Genomic DNA, 12,936 nt, shown 5'->3' with positions numbered 1-12,936 from the left:
TGAGATAAAGACAGCGAACGTTTCGGCTCTCCAAGGTCCTTTGGTACTGGTCTGCAACGGCTCCGGTTCTTCGGTGGTACGGCGTCTGGTTCTGGTTCCCGGTGATCTGTCGTCTGGCTCCGGTTCGTCGGTGACGTAGAGTCTGGTTCCGGTTGCTGGTTCCAAGGCAGGTACGGTGGTTCCGGGTGGTCGTCTGTCCAAAGTGAAACTGGAACGGTCCAACAGTTGACCCAGCGACAAAGTCAAAGTCCAGTGCTAAAATACCGGCTATCTGGCTATCTACCGTGTAGCACAGATTCAGCCGAGCCGTAGATCAAATTAGCACTACTGTACTTAAGTGCCGTAGGCAGTAAGATGGTTCCTACGTCACAAGTTCTTTGGCGTGACCTCAACGGTCGATCTTGGCCTTGCAGAGGTGACCTTCACGTTCGTTCTCAAGATGCCGGGCAGGCGATATCTATTCAGTACGGCTTCGACAGGACGGTTTTCTTCCCTTCGACAAACTGTAGCCCTCTCAATACCGAACTACAGGCTTCAGTACGCTGCCCCAACGTATGGGCGTTTACAAATTACAAATGTAGATCTAGATCTATATTTCGTTACCTCCTAGGTCTACGAGTCCAGGGTCTCACTGGCTTTCCTTCGCCGACGTGGCTGTATAATCAGGGTCTAGCTGCAGACTAGGCCGATGACGTTAGCTTCTGCCTCCTCCTAACAGAGGGCTTCTATCCTTCTGAACGTTGATGCCAGTGAGCTCCGAGTCAGGGGTCGCCACGTTGTTAAGACCTCTGCGCGGTGTTGATTCTTGACAATCTGTCTAGTGTAGATCTGACTGTAGGTAACGCTGAATTCAACACTTCAGTAACACCGGCGAAAGGCCGAAACAATCAAATATGTAGTCGACGCTGATATGTTGTTCTAACAATATGTTTAATACTCAAAAGGGAATCGTCCGATGTCAATAATGTCGTACTCAAGTCTACTACTTTACAATAAGCGTCCTCCTTCTAGCGTCGTTTAGAGCGTTCTTCTTTTTAAAAGATCTGTCACGTCACTTGTCGCTAATTAAAACTTTACCCTATTCCCGAAACAAATAACTACTTCCTAACTACTTCCTAATCATGTCATAACAATATATATATATATATATATATATATATATATATATATATATATATATAATCTTTAAATGAATTATATTAGAACTTTATGTACTGTAGATTATGAACCCTGGTTAAATCTCTTGTGTTAATAAAAACATTTTTTTGCTATTAGCCCATTGTGACGTAATGGACTATTTTTTTCCTTGGACGTTATATGAATGAATTTTTTAAATGTAATGCTAAAAATAAATCGGTTCACCAATTTCTATGAACCCTCGATATTTGGCTCGTAATGATGATTCCATTTTGTAGTCTAACTAGGACGTATGACAAAGTGGATTTTTTTTCCTTTGACGTCCTATGGAATCAATTCTTTAATTAATTGAAATGCTAAAGCAACTCGGTGTAGTAATTTGTATTAAACCTCGTAATCTGACTCGTATTTGTTAAAAAGGCGAAATAGCTAGATTTAGATCTAATCTAGATTTTTAAAACTAGATCTAGATTTTTTTATAGTATATCTAGATTTTTTAAAACTAGATCTGAATTTATATTCTAATTGAAATCGTTGTAGAGTCTAGTTCTAGAGTTGCTAGGTCTGGTTTAGACTAATATAGACTAGATAAAGATGTAGAATCTCAACTTCTAGACTTAAAGGTGTAGATTTTGATTTCCAAATGTCTAGATCAATCTTGAAATGTTATAATATACTAAAACCTATCTACTATTTTTAAATTTAATGTTGCATTCAGTCTATTGATAGATTATCTAGGATTTTTTTTTTGCATAAGTCTAATCTAAATAACATCTTAATTATTCCAAACTTATATTATAGAACTAGATCTAGTAGATATAGATCTGAAGAGTGCTAAATCAGAAATTTAGTTTATGTAGATCTACATCCTTATTCTAGTTCAGTTTAAATGAAAATGCCGCTACCTCTGTTGATAACTATGGTGAGACACGGAAGTACAATCACGATATATCTGTTCTTTTTTTTTTTCATTTACAAATCAATGCTGAAAGATTATCTAAAATCGCTCGTCTGACATATTGCACATATCCGGTAGATGCGATGCCGTAATATGTTATATATCTCTTTATCAATAATATGCTATTAGTTTGTAACCAGTTTGTTATTAAGTTAAGATCAATGCCTGGTCGTGCGGTTAGCGTGCTGAACTGATTATCTCGACGGTCCCGGGTTGTTTGTTTTTTGTTTTAATTTTTTCGGACAGAGTTGAAGGGTTCCCGGTCATTTCATCCCCGGTCACTTCATCCCCGGTCACTTCATCCCCGGTCATTTCATCCCCTGGTCACTTCATCCCCTGGTCACTTCATCCCCCGGTCACTTCATCCTCGGTCATTGCATCCCCTGGTCACTTCATCCCTGGTCACTTCATTCCCCTTTCATCCCCGGTCATTTCATCCCCGGTCACTTCATCTCCTGGTCACTTCATCCCCGGTCATTTCATCCGCTGATATTTTCATCATCTGATCATTTTTATCTAACAAATTGTAATTTAAAAAAAACATGAAATGAGCAATATTTCATGTATTCATTTTTTATTTAAATGACAAAATTGTAACACGTTAATGTTTAAAAGGAATTAAAGCAAAACTTATTCAGGCGACATGATATCCCGAGGATGGGTGAACTCCGCCTTTATTAGAAAAAAATAAAACCTTATTTCAAGGCTAAAAATGACGCGACCATTGTCAAGAAAGAGCGATTGAAAAATAAAATAAAGTGAAACATGGTCGTACTATCATCACACCTTGGCCTCTGATGATAAGTTATCAGCGGCATGATCATTATTATTCTAATCGCATTTCTATCTCTCAAAGGATTTCCACTATTTCCACCAAACCTTGGCCTTCGATCTGGATAATATTATAATATTACATTCCCCACATCCAATAGTGCGCTATAGCTAAGTACGCACCCATATTTACAATATAATATACGATTTCTCATTAAGAAAACAAAGTGGAAGAGGAAACACTATAAACGCATTAGTAACAAGTCATAAAATGTCAAAAAGCATTCTACATAATCATATTTATATATAAAATATTTAATTGGGGATGAAATGACCGGGGGATGAAGTGACCAGGGGATGAAATGACCGGGAATGAAATGACTGGGGATGAAATGACCGGGGATGAAGTGACCGGGGATGAAGTGATCGGGGATAAAGTGACCGGGGATGAAATGACAGGTCACAGAGTTGAAGATAGTTTACTTCCTAATCTACACCTCCCGCAGGACGACGGGGGATGGGAGCGGACAGGGTTTGAACCAGGGACCATCAATAAATCCTAAAGATAGTCCAGCAAACTGCACGACCAGGCAGGGTTCATACATTGCTCGCTGCCATCCTCCGTTGTCCAGGGAGAAGTTAATTATTTTTAACTTAGAGGGAACACCCGAAACACGTAAAACAGATGAAAAAAACTACAACATTTTTTTACAACAGCAAAGGACTCTTTGAAACATTATTTCTTTTGACCATCTAAATTAAATCACGTCTTGAATATTCCTTGCGAATAGGCGGATCCGACAGGGATCAGACTTTGACGGGGGCCGCCTTTGAGTTGGTGTAATAACATAAACTCTTTTTGTAATCTTATTCAGCTTTGAGATCGTAATTATTTTTTTGCGTTAACAGTAGTCCGAAAAAAAGACTTTTCAAATTCTGAAACTTTTTTTAAAACATTTTTTTCTTATTTGCAAAAAAGAAGCATTCTATTCTTGCCGTTGAAATCCAGTTAGCAAGAGCGAGATTATTGAATGAAATGTTTCGAAGGAAGTAACGATTGATTTTCTTCTTTACAAACGGTTGTACTCGGGATCTTTTGTCACAAACAGGATGTTCCTTTAGTCGGAATCACTTCTTGTCAGAAACATGAACTTACTTTTCAGAGCTTAAAGTAAATACAAAGAAATACTTTTGTTTTAAAAAAAGCTTATATTAAGTGTATCAATTCATTTGAATCACTCACGCAATCAAATTTGTAATAAGCCTCAGACGACAATCTATACCACCTTTTCAGTCAAGTATATTTCTTTCCCTTTCTTGTTTGACACACCATACAAAATAATTTATTATCAATAGTTTTTTAATTTACTGAATATTTTTTTTTAAAATTGATTTTGTGTTGTCAGGTAAAACAAATGATTGTGCAGATTTTAGCTTGATCCGAGATTGGGTCTGGGAGAAATAACGTGTACAAAATTTTGACCCGACAGACACACAGACAGAAAAACATAGTGAGTTGATATAAGTTTTGTAAAAAGAGTTTTTAAAGGAGTCTACTTCAGTATTAAGATTCAGGAAATATAGAGACGCAGCATTGGCATGAAGCTTCTGGGAACAAAAGAGATTTTTATAAGCACTGCTACTTGAATGATACTCAAAATCTAAGAGATGTAGTCAGTATTTCAGTCTGAAAAGCATTCCTAAAGGCTACCACCTTTTTTTAAATGAATTTATTTTACTTATCGCAGGATAACAAAGTTGTTCGTGTTCTGACATCCTCACTAGAAGTGTAAACTTATTGCAGTGGATAGAAACATTTTCTGTCGTTAATTTCAGTTATTACCAAGTAACAAGTCAAACTTTGGGGATACTTGCTACTTGCAATAATTCTTTATCACGTTCCAGTCTGCAGTGTTCGATTATGTGTCTCTCGCAATTAAATTCTTATCAAAGTTTCTTATACGACAGCGTAAAGAAACTATGCCATTTGAAAAATACAAACTAAGACCCGCATGCCGCGGGTAATGTCCGGCTAGTAATTTATAATTTAATGCGCACATTTTTTGTTGTTGTTGCCATATTTAAAATTAGATAAAGCTTTCTATTATGATTGTTTTATGAGCAACATTTATGAGTATTCACTTGCTATTATCTATATATATAATTCTCTTCTTTGCTCAAGCGTTTGAACGAGAAGAAGAAGTAAAGGAAATATCAATCTCTTATTTCTGGTTTAATTTAATAATTTATACACCTTGAATTAGCACGGGTTCTATGAAAGTGCGGGTCCTACGAAAGTGCGGGGCCCACTGCGGTCACATGGGTTGCAGCAGGTCGATTAGTATAAAATATAACGTTATTTTTTCTTTTGTTTTTGTTATTTTCAATTTGTATTATTTTCTTACAATTTGTGAGAATTTCACAAAATGTAGCTTTTATGAAGCCCATATGAGTGGCGAGACGGACTGACTGACGAAAGATCTGATGGGGGGAGGGGGGCAGCATGTTAAAGAAAAGTAATAGCCGCTTTTTTTCTTTTCGTGGGCTGCTAAGAAAAAGAAAACTTACAATTGCATATTGATTAAACGAAATGATCAGGTTGTGGTCAGCCCGATGAGAAGACCAAAGCAAGCAAGACTTTAAACGGACCTCTTTCATTATAAATAATACAAATCGGGTGCGGGAATATTGAGAGGAGAATATAGAACTGTGACTTAAGAGATTTTAAAAAGCCAGATGCATTTATTGTATGGAGACCAGATGGCCCAGTTTCTTGCCAGAGAAATATGGGAGGCAGGAGCGTAGTGAGGGGGGTAAGGGGGAATGATGCCCCACTCTCGGTGGGGTGGCACCAAACACAGCATATTTTTCTATGTGATGTTCATGGAAAATTGGTGTGTGTGTGGGGGGGGGGGGGGTGCGCCAATAACTTGCCTCGCCCCGTGCGCACGTTTTGCTCGCCTCTGATGGGAGGATAACTTATGACTGTTCTGTTCCCATTCTGAGTTCAACTTAACTCTCTCTCTCCTAACCGACGATAACAACGTTGATTCCAGTAGAATGTGGCAAATAATTACGGAGAGAAAGATTTAAGTATCTCTTTACTCTGTACTAGTATGTACCGGGGTACCCTCATGCATCACTTCTAATCATTAGACGATTCTGGCTAATCAGCACTTGAGGCGTAGTAAGTGTCTGATTTATATATGGGCGTAGCCAGGGGGGGGTTCTTGGGGTTCAACCCCCCCCCCCCCCCGAAATGAAATCAGGGGGGGACGGAATTAAGTGACTGATTTTTGCTTTCATTTTGTTTATTTTAGGTGAGATTTTAATACTAAATCATCACTTACCACAGCACAGCCGAGGGGGTTTTGAGTTAAAAACCCTCTACCAGGGGGTTTTGAGTTTAAACCCCCCCCCTACCAGGGGGTTTTGAAATTTAAAAAAAAAACTATCAGGGGGTTTTGAGATACAAATCCCTCTACCAGGGGGTTTTGAGTTTAAAACCCCCTACCAGGGGCTTTGAGTTTAAAACCCCCTACAGGGTGTTTTGAGTTTTAAACCCCCTACCAGAGGTTTTTGCAGTTAAATCCCCCTCTTCTATAAAACAAAACCAAAAAAATGCAAACAACAATCCCCAAATTCCAACAGCACAGTTAAGGAAGATTTTGATTTTAAAACCCCCTCCAAAATTTACGATAAACCCCCTCTTCAATATAAAAATAGCAAATTACACATTTAAAATTCTATGAGCGTAGCCAAAGGGGTTTTGAGTTTAACCCCCCCCCCCTCCAGTTGAGGTTTGAAGCTAAAAAGTACCTCTTCAATATAAAAAAAAAAAGCAAATTACACACTATAAAATCTATGAGCGTAGCCAAAGGGGTTTTGAGTTGATGGTTTTTTCTTTAAAGTTTAAAACCCCTCCAGATGGTTTTGAGTTTAAAATTCCCCTACAGAGCGTTTAGAGTTGAAAACCTCTCTCTTCAATATTATTTTAAAGCAAACTACAGTCACCAAATTCTATGATCGTAGCTAAATGGGGTTTTGAATTTAAAAAAACAACAAAAAAACTCCAAGATTTTTTATTTTAAAACCCCTCAACAGATGATTTGACAAAAAAACTTTCCTTTTCGATATAAAATCTAAAGCGAAATACAGGCATGTAATTCCAAGAGCGTAGTCAAGAAAGGTTACAAATTTCTACCAGTGGCTTGGGCTCCATTAATAGGCCTAAAGTGTGAATAGTCTTCTGCCGAAATTGAAAAACATTAAATGTGGCTCAACAAAGACAGATTTTAGAAGTCAGTTATAGAGATCGGGTCTAAATCAAAGAAATCATATGCCGAACTGTGAGTCGAATCCTTAGTAAGGTTGTGACAGAGCGTCGCATGAGGTTTTGCGGGACATGTTCTCCGACAAAATGAATTACGTAAAATAAGAGTTGCGGAAACAGCTTGCCGGAAAATGCGCCGAACGGCGCGAGAGGGTCTAAGTCAGTAAGAATAGCACATTAGGTTTTTGAAATAAAACTTTTGAATAGCAAGATAATGCACTGTAGATACCTCAGAATATGCATTTTGTTGGCTTTCAATACCAGAAATAGTGCTCGCTCGCTCGCCCCGCGCTGGGGGAGCGCTGCGAGCTCCCCCAGACCCCCTTGCTGGCAAGGGCGGGGAGTCTACAATAAACAATAAACGTCTTCCGAAAGGGTCAGAATGTAATAAATTATGTACACACACACATATATATGTAATTTTTTTGAAACCCAGGTGGAGTAATATTAAAGGTAATAGTAAATTCTGTAAAAGAAAGCTTTACATGGTACGGATACCTCTTCAGAGTTGAGGATAATCTATTTCCTAGTCCAAACCTCCCACAGGACGACGGGGGAATGGCGGCGGATATCAGCCCGGGACCAACGAGACAACAGAACGTCAGTCTAGCGCGCATACCGCAGGATCAGGCAGCCCCCCAGGCAGGAACTGAATTGAATGGAAGCTGCTCCACAAAGCAAACGATATCATTGTATGTTTTGATTTTCTTTCAGTACGAGCTACAAAGTATTGAACTGCATTAGAGGTTCTTTAAACAATAAACATTTGTTTAGCCAACCAAAAAGAAACCACTTCTTCCTTCCTTTAAAGTTTTCTTTATTTTCAATTTACGTGTTGTTGCGTGTGTGTATTTAAGATGAGATAAAGGGCTACTAATAGTTTTTTTTTTATTAAGTTTTAAAATATGAACTTTATGAAAATGAAACAAGGTGTGTCAACAACATCGAACAACTAGAAATTTTCAAAGGAACGCCATAGACAACGTTGGCATGGGTTAGCAATGTATTGTAAGTTACCACATTTTATTTTATCTATATTTTAAGAGACATGACTCTGGATATATCTCGACAATGCCTAGATTGTGCCATTGATTTAAACGTTGTTTATAGTTATTCGTGCATTATAAGTGGTCGGTTTCTTAACAATAAGGTTATACTATATGCTACTTCGACTCTGGAGTATATGTAACTGATCGGAGGACAGTAATAAATTATTTTAAATCTGGTTTTAAAATTGGTTGCTACTTTATGCATCTATTCTACGTGCTGATTCGCACTACTGTTTGAAACAATGTTTTGGACTTTCCTGGCAATGACTAATTTACTTCACTGGATAGAAGCTTTCTCTGTAGCCAATGTCAGTTTTTACCAAGTGACATTAAATACTTTGGGGATACTTCCTACGTACAATAACTCTTTATCACGTTCCAGGCTGCAGTGCTCCGCTCTGTGTCTTACACATTCTAAGTCTTGTCAGAATGTCTTATATAATAACGTGAAGAAACTTTGTCTAGGGGGATCTGACCTGGGGTCAGCTGGCATTAAACCTTTGACCGGTCAACGCCTGTACTCGCAAAGCACTAAGTACTGCGACGTGTCACTGGGCTATAACTCGACCATCATGAGGACTTACGGCCTGTGTTTGTCTATTTCTAAGCCAGCACTGAACTTCTCGGCAGCTAATTCGTCTTGCAGAAGCAGACACGGCCGTCTGGTGATAACAAAAACAAACGCCACCTATGATTCGTTGCTGAGGATAATTCAGGACATGAGCATAGACTGGGTATGGGTGGGTTTGGACGATGGCCAGACTGAGGGAACGTATGTCTGGTCAGACGGCACTGTAGCAACAAAATCAGAGATGTTATTTTTAGCTGGTCAGCCGGACAACCTTTACAACTCAGTCTGCATTGCCCTGTCAAGGATATACCTCGGTTTGGATGATGTCGGCTGCTCGGGTTCAAAGATCTACATCTGTGAATATGTGACTTAGAGTAACTTTAATTTTAAACGTACGCAATAACTTGATTTTAAACGTATGCAACACAAAACCCACACAATGTCAAAGTATCTGAATATGACAGCTAATAAAACTAAAATAATAAAATATGTTAACTACAAACACTATTAATCAACATCAATGACTATGATATCTTTTGGCTTTATCACAAAAGAACAATGAATTCGTATTTCTTTTTTTTTTTTTTTGGCACTTATTTAAGTATTTGTTTTTACCATTCGTTGACCTGTAGAACCAAACTGCTGGTAGACAACTAAACCGCTATAGGCGTATTATATCTCAACTAATAGATATAACTTTATTTACAATATGAACAAAATCAAGTTGATATGAAATAAAATAAATGTACTACACTTTAATAAAAATATTTCTTAACAAAATCTAACTCACTACAATAACACAACCTTTCAGTCTTACGTTCTGGAGTCGTCTCTCCTAAGACCAAAATGACAACAATGCCACCTATGTTGCATCATTCGAAATCATACGCTAACCTCTTTTAACCGTCACCATAGTAACACCTACACATACACTATAACAGCATTAAGTTAAAGATAAACGAACCTCAACATGAAAGAGTAAAAAAATATAAATATTTATGTTAATTTATCATCTCTTTCTTTCTCTACTGTGATAGATTGTAGCTGTTTAAAAGCATTAATTTGTAGAACATCCTTTTTTTTATGTAACACTTATTTTACATTTATATTTAGTCTATATAAACTCATTTGTGTAAACAATTATTTCTTTATTTATTTATTTAGATCAATAATTCTTTTTCAACATATGTTGTTCTAACACATTATATATAAACACGTATTTCTAACTAGAAATAACTAATATAAAAGCAGTCCTCTGTTTTCAAAGATTAATTCCATTATGTACAGCCGACCATCCTTTGTAAAATCGATTACTTGCTCGTAAAATCATAGGAATAATAGATTTGTAAGAGATTGATTGTTTTTACCCCGCCTCAACCCCCCCCCCTTTCCAAATTAGGACCTGGTATAATATAATTATATACAATTATAATGACAGGCTTATACACCCAGACTTAAAGAACGGTGCTCATTCATTAACGTCTATTTCATTTGTTCACTCTTTAATGAATAAATACGGGAATACCCGCTGATGTAGGTGTGTTCAAGATATAGATTGTCTAGACCTCCAGACCAAATTTCATTGTTAAATTTTTCTACTTTAAAATTTGTAACGGTCAAACAAAGAGTTTTTTTTTCCTATTTGGGAAATTAGGTTATTACCAATGACACACATAAACTGTAAAATTTCTAGAAAAATTGTTAGAGCCTTTTTCGAGAACCAGGTTTTTGAATCGCTGCGGTAAAATTTATGTATGTAATTATATGTAGTTTTGTTAGTATCAGCTCTTTTTAAATACACTCGTACTTTATCAACAGTTATTACTGTTAGCACAAACGCCTATGTGTATCGTCTATGTTTAGAGTCAAAACACTCTGATTTATTTAACATTGTAACTTAGTAGATCGATTAGTCAAATAATTTTAAGTAAGGAAAGATGAATGAGTAGAAATGAAGAGCCTGGTAAGTGAGCATTCACAAGGAAAATAATTAACTCTTTCTCTCCGTAATTATTTGTCCAAGTTTCTATGGAATTGTTCATTTTGCTCATTACTATTTCACTCCCCTGTTATGATTAAGCTTCAATAGCTTTGTTGTTTGTTATAAAAAAATGTTGTAATTGGTATCGAAATGAAGGGGAGTACATACTCTTTTTATATAAGACAAAATAAAGTTTATAGAATTAAACATTAATTTAATTTAATGAGGTCAAAATCAACGTTGGTATCGTTAATTAGGAGAGAAAGAGTTAAGCCAGTTGAAATTACGTTGTAAGAAAGAGCAATCGATAACTTATGGATTTATCTTTCAATCGTCAACTAAGTAAAATGGTTTTTGCTACAATAATATAGAATTTCACTATTCTGTTGAATGTATCAATCAAATATATTTTAATTTTCACCAATAATTTTGAGACCAAGCAATATTCGAATTGCGAACAAAAGAAAATGGACCCACATTGTATGAAGTGTGTTTTTGTTTTGAACAGATTTATTATGCTTTGAAAATTGTTGATACAGATGTTCTATATTGTGTTGTGTATATATCTCCTCTTTCGTGGTCCTAGATGAGCCTATTTCTCAATTCCTATGAACTCGTTAATGGCTATAAAGTCCAATCATCTCTTTAAAAAGCCGGCTGAGTACAATGCATAGGTTTGTTGAGTCTACTGCAGATAAGCCTTCTTAGTCTCAGTCCTCTGTTAGGTCTACCTTCTTTCATGCTGGTCGCTCTCCTTGCCTCGTATCTTGAGACTCCGGCAATGACAGCTTCACGCTATGAGAAGCAATCATTTTCTTCTTCCTCATTATCATGTTTATGTTGGAGTGTTCATATGACTAGACCAATATATGAGATAAACTGCGCAGTGGTTTCCAAATCAGGGAGCTCTCCATATAGTTTTCTTTCTATTGGGATGTTTTGGGGCCAGTGTTTTGTACTGGCCTCTTGCTAAAGAGAACAGTTTTGAAGGACATGGTCAGCATTCCCTTGTGATACTCCACATGGGAAGATTTCACTGGTTCCAATTTTGAGCTTCCGGTACATATGTTGTCTCATTCTGTTGTGCCCTTTCCTGAGTCGAAAGATTAGACGTTGGTCTTGTCGGGATAGCTTATAATAGGCATCATCTTTCTTGTGATTCGGATGAGAGCTTGTCCGTTTGTCATCTATTTTATTTACAATAAGTTTCTTAATTTCTTCTGGGTAGAATGCAATGTTTGAGGGGCAATCGAGAGCTTGTGTTTTCCAGCTGTGAATGTCAATAAAAAACTCCTTGAGAGAAAGAACTCTTAAGAGTGTCTGTGTAACGCGTGCGTTTACCCTTCTTAGAGAGCCTCTTGCACACAGCTCCCCCTAAAGAAGTCGTTTAAGAAGGAGATTTTCTAACATACGAACTACATGTCCCACCCTTCGGAATTATAATATGTTTGCTGTTGTGTGGATACTGTTCATATTTGATAACTGCAGGATTTAAACGTCTGATATGCGGTCAAAACAGTACATCTAATGAATTTTTTCTTAGACAGCTTAGTTGGAAGGAGTTTAGCTTTCTAATCTGGGGGGAGTTTAAGGTTCAGAATTCTGATACCTATACGAGTGAAGGGTGCACTGTGGACTTTCAGTTTTGTGGATATGCTGATTCCTCTCCATGACGGCACTTGTTCTTGAAGTATGGAACGTGCAGTTGTCTACCTTGTCATCTATGTTGGTATTTGCTGATACGGCACTTTCCGAATTTACAAACTTTGAAATATTTTCTAGTATGAGAATTGAAGAGAATGCCTGGTTCTGTGACTGGTTGTTTTGGAGGAGGTTGGTGCAACACTTCTGCCTCTTGTTTGGGTGAAGAAAGACATGTTCTTTTGAAGGTCCACTTTGTTGTCGTCTGCTAATAGCAGGTCTCGGATGCTATCATATTTTACTTTTACTTTATTTAAGTTTTTTTTTTTGGACGCCCCTGATTCCACCCAACTCTAACGGGTATTTGACATTAGGGAAAGTAAAGGCGGTTGGTCGTTGATCTGGCCACATGACACCATGCTCATTAATCAGATAACCTTAACATCATCTGCCCCATATAAGGCAGGGTTTGAAGGGGAAACGTGTAATTAATGG

Source organism: Biomphalaria glabrata, chromosome 13 (assembly GCF_947242115.1).
Source record: "Biomphalaria glabrata chromosome 13, xgBioGlab47.1, whole genome shotgun sequence".
NCBI lineage: Eukaryota > Metazoa > Mollusca > Gastropoda > Planorbidae > Biomphalaria > Biomphalaria glabrata.
The sequence above is the reverse complement of the archived record's forward strand: the minus strand, read 5'-3'. Positions refer to the sequence as shown.